We start from the raw sequence: 4,763 nt of genomic DNA, 5'->3' as shown, positions 1-4,763 counted from the left end.
AATTCAGTCAACTGAGAAGAAAGAAAGAAAAAAAAAAACTTCTGCTCAAAAAACAAAAAAATGACAAGTTCCTAGGAGAGAAAAACAAACAAATAAGAAGCAAACAAACAAAAACATAAAGGCCTTTTAAATACAAACATGCACACATGCACACACATTTTGGATGTTAGCCTTTTAATTAAGCTGACTTTTAACCACTGAGGTCCTTAAAAAAAAGTTTTTTAAATTTTATTACCATAGTTCAGCTAGGACATAATGCTGCTATTTCAGAAGTACAGCCATTACTCTTTCAGTTTGGTCTGGCTGGCAAAAAAGGTTGCCTCATTATGTAAATAAAGCCCCTTTAGTAGTCAACATTAAAAATCTTTCATCTTTTTTTTTTTCCTTTTGTTGGCTCTTTTCTTCCCACTTCAGAGGCCTTGTTCCCCATAATTTAGAGTTGCCCTTTGGATTTGACCAAGTTGGGACATGTGTCAGATCCAAAATGTGCTGCTTGCAGGTCTAGCTTTTCAGGGCCCTTACCCCCAAACCGGTTCAGTCCACCCGGGTGACGGCTACCTGGCACAGTGTGTCAGGGGCTCAAAGTGTGGGAGGGGTCAGCCCCTTATATGCACCTGCCAGCTGAGATTAGACCCTAAGCATGTTCTTCTGAAGGGGAAACACATTTAGGGCCGCTGCACGTCTTAGGGAGTATTCCTCCTAGACACCCTCACATGGTCCTCAGTTGCCTGAGAATGCCCTGAAAGGCTGAGGGGAGCAAGGTGCTCTTATTTCTTCAGCGTGGAAGATTCCACACTCATGAGTTAGAAGGTTTGGAGTTAGTCCAATTCAATAAGGGAAAGGACGAAAACACACACACACACACACACACACACCCAACAGGACATAAACAAACAACAAAACAGTTAAGCAAAACTAACAATGATCACAAAAATTATATGATTTCTGAGCGCTCTAAGTGTAAGCAGAAATTAACACCAACTGGTTGTTAATGCTAACTTTAGTTTTTTAAAAAGAATGTGCAAGACAGAATCCTAAATCAGTTATCTTACCTAGTGATGGGGCCCAAGCTGAAAACTGCTCTCTGCCAGTGGAGAAACAGGCAGGCTCGTCTTCCTTGATGGAAGTGAGTCGAAACTCCCTCCAAAAAAGGAGATTTTATTAATGGCAATTAAATCTCAGACCCCCAGCTGAAAAACGTTGGAAGATCGGGGATTCCTGGAGGAAAGGGGTCCTAGACTTCAGCAATCATCCTATCATTTTGGGCTAGAAGATGCCCAAGTGAGTACCAAGCACCAATAGGCAAGCTGCTGCAGGCCGGGTCACCTTCACTCAGGATCCCTCTGTGGCTACCAGATGTCAATTGAGAATAACGACGAGACAAGTCCCACTCATTTTAGGAGGTTTATTTGCCAATGTTAAGGACATGTTCCCATGACCGAGCTCAGGAAGTCCTAATGACATATGCCCAAGGTGGTCAGAACACAGCTTGGTTTTATACATTTTAAGGAGATGTGAGACATCAATCAATATACATAAGAAGTACACTGGTTCCATCTAGAAAGGTAGGGACAACTCAAAGCAAGGAGAGGGCTTCCAGGTCACAGGTAGGTGAGAGAAAAATGGTTGCATTCTTTTCAGTTTCTGATGAACCTTTCCAAAGGAAGCAAACAGAATATGTGTCTATCTCAGTGAGCAAAGGGATGACTTTGAATAGAGTGGGAGGCAGATTTGCCCTGAGCAGTTCCCAGCTGGAATTTTTCCTTTAGCTTAGTGATTTTGGGGGCCCAAGATATTTTCCTTTCACAACATTAAACACATTACAATTTAAGAAGCCTTGCAAATTTTTTGAACTAAAAATTTTTTCTGCTCTGCATATATTTTGCCACCATCAGTTGTAACACAATTTAATAGATTCCACTTCTGGTTGTACTGAACTAGTGTTTTCTCAACTTCTTTGAAAATATTTTCACCTGTAATTGTTTCATGCAGACTACTCACAGAGGATAATTTACTTACTTCATATTCATCATTGAATTGTTGAATAAAAAACAACTGAATAGTACTGGTAACATGCATTCATCAAGAGCAAGGAAATCCACTTCAGATCATTTGCTTTTTTTTTTTTGAGATGGAGTGTCGCTTACTCTATCACCCAAGTTGGAGTGCAATCGCAGGATTTCAGCTCACTGCAACCTCCACCTCCCGGATTCAAGTGATTCTCCTGCCGCAGCCTCCTGAGTAGCTGGGATTACAGGTGCCCACCACCATGCCTGGCTAATTTTTGTATTTTTAGTAGAGACAGGGTTTCACCATGTTGGCCAGGCTGGTCTCACACTCCTAACCTCAAGTGATCCACCTGTCTCAGCCTCCCAAAGTCCAGGATTATAGGTGCCTTCGTTTTTAATGGACAATTGTGTTGCTCTTGGGGAAATGAAATAATCTTGCCGCAAGAAGATTCCTCCCTGTCAATATAGATGAGTAAGAGAATGTAATTTCTTATTGACTAAGCAATAACAGTTTACATGCATGTAAGGTAGCCTGAAAATGACTACAAGGTTAAGACAAAATTGCACATAACTTATACAGCAAAGCAGAAGAGCGAGCAATATCTCCTCAAGGGACAAAGGACTGCACCTCCTGAAAATCTCCTGTACGTCCTTCAAGAGACCCTTGTTTACATATCTAAAGGTCATTTGGCACACAACCTTGGAGTTACATCCGTATTGTAAAAGCTGGAGTCTAGGCGTAATCCCCAGGGAAATTCCAAATATTAAAGTAAGGACCCAAATTTATTTTGTATCCAAGGAGTAACTCTAAGAACTCTAAGGGAGGAGTCTGAGTGCAGTGGCTCAGGCCTGTAATCCCAACACTTTGGGAGACTGAGCCCAGGATTTTGAGACCAGCCCTGGGCAACATGGTGAGACCCCATCTCTACAATTTCTTTCTTTTTTTTTTTTTTTGATGAAGTCTCGGTCTGTTACCCAGGCTAGAATGTAGTGGTACTATCGCAGCTCACTGCAACCTCCGCCTCCTGGGTTCAAGTGATTCCCCTGCCTCAGACTCCCAAGTAGCTGGGATTACAGGCACGCACCATCATGCCCAGCTAATTTTTGTATTTTTAGTAGAGATGGGGTTTCACCATGTTAGCCAGGCTGGTCTCAAACTCCTGATTTCAAGTGATCTGCCCGCCTTGGCCTCCCAAAGTGTTGGTATTAACAGGCAGGAACCACTGCACCCANAAGAATGTTTTCCTACAATATATATTTATTGGAAAATACCCAAATAATGAAATATCTATTATTTAATTATTTTTTGTTTAGATGGAGTTTCACTCTTGTTGCCCAGGCTGGACTGCAATGGCACTACCTCGGCTCACTGCAACCTCTGCCTCCCAGGTTCAAGTGACTCTTCTGCCTCAGCCTCCCGAGTAGCTGGGATTACAGATGCCCACAACCACGCCAACGAATTGTTTGTATTTTTAGTAGAGACGGGGTTTCACCATGTTAGCCAGGCTGGTCTCTAACTCCTGACCTCAGATGATCCACCCACCTTGGCCTCCCAGAGTGCTGGGATTACAAGTGTTATAAGTTTGAGCCACTGCACCTGGCCTATTATTTAATTTAATATAACTTAAGAGTCTAAATTATGACAAGTTTGTTTACAAGTGTTCATTCCATTACATTCACCTAATTATTTTAATTGTTTACTTAGATTATTTATGAAAACTACAATAGTCATGATTTAAAGTTATGAAATCACCATTGCAAAATTATAACTGAGACAGTGAAAAAGATATGACCTAGCTGACTCCGTCTTGCTTCTAATCTTCAAGCTGTCCTTGTGCATTCCTGGACTTTGGGAGGAATTTAATTTATAGTTTAGGTTTGAAACAAAGGTAGTTACAGTCCTTTCCCAAAACAAACGTCCTTAAGGCCCGCAGACTAGACTGCCTAAAGGCAGAAGATTAGAAGTTATGGTAATTTTACTAAACAATTCAAGATGTAGTTATTTTCATTAAACCAATATTAATGTTTTATTAAAAATTATACAAGCAAAGACATAGATCATTCTGTTTTGAGCTGGGTTTATAGTTTTGTAACCCCTATGCCAAATTTTGACACCTTACAGTATTTGGTAGGGATAAGTTTTGCTTGAAATTGCTTGATTCATAAATGCAAACAAAAATGTATCCTGGCCATTCTTAAGACATTTCTAATTTAACTTTACCAATAATTTTAAACCTGGCTTATTTATTAGATTTTATTTAAGTTATATAAACTTGAAAAAGCATTTGACCTGTCTTTCCTTTTTTCCTGATAATGCATTTGATTTAGGTACTTTTAGTTTTCTTTAAGCCAGTTAATTAGAGCTCTTTTATACATTTTTAGTAGTGAAACATTGTGTATGGGACACACAAATACATAGACATATTTATAGATTCATAAAGACCTCTTTTTTTCTATCTTAGACTTGCAGGTTTTTGATTACCTGTTTCACAACCCTAAGTAGTTGTCAGCTAAATAGTCTTAAATTTGCATATTAAAGAAAACAACTTAGGTGAAAATTAAATAGCAAAATTTGCATCATAAAATCCAGAGAGAAAAAGTCTAGTGGTGCTAGAGGGAGACACTTTTATTTTTCTTTGAGCCAGATGAAACATAAAATTATGAAAATTTATCATAAGATTGTCTAAGGAGACCAATTTTATTTAGATAGGGACTACCTATCTTTTTTCTTTTTTTTTTTTTTTTTTTTTTTTT

The sequence above is a fragment of the Rhinopithecus bieti genome, unplaced genomic scaffold (genome assembly GCF_001698545.2).
Source record: "Rhinopithecus bieti isolate Rb0 unplaced genomic scaffold, ASM169854v2 scaffold_82876, whole genome shotgun sequence".
NCBI classification, from domain to species: Eukaryota; Metazoa; Chordata; class Mammalia; order Primates; family Cercopithecidae; genus Rhinopithecus; species Rhinopithecus bieti.
The sequence above is the reverse complement of the archived record's forward strand: the minus strand, read 5'-3'. Positions refer to the sequence as shown.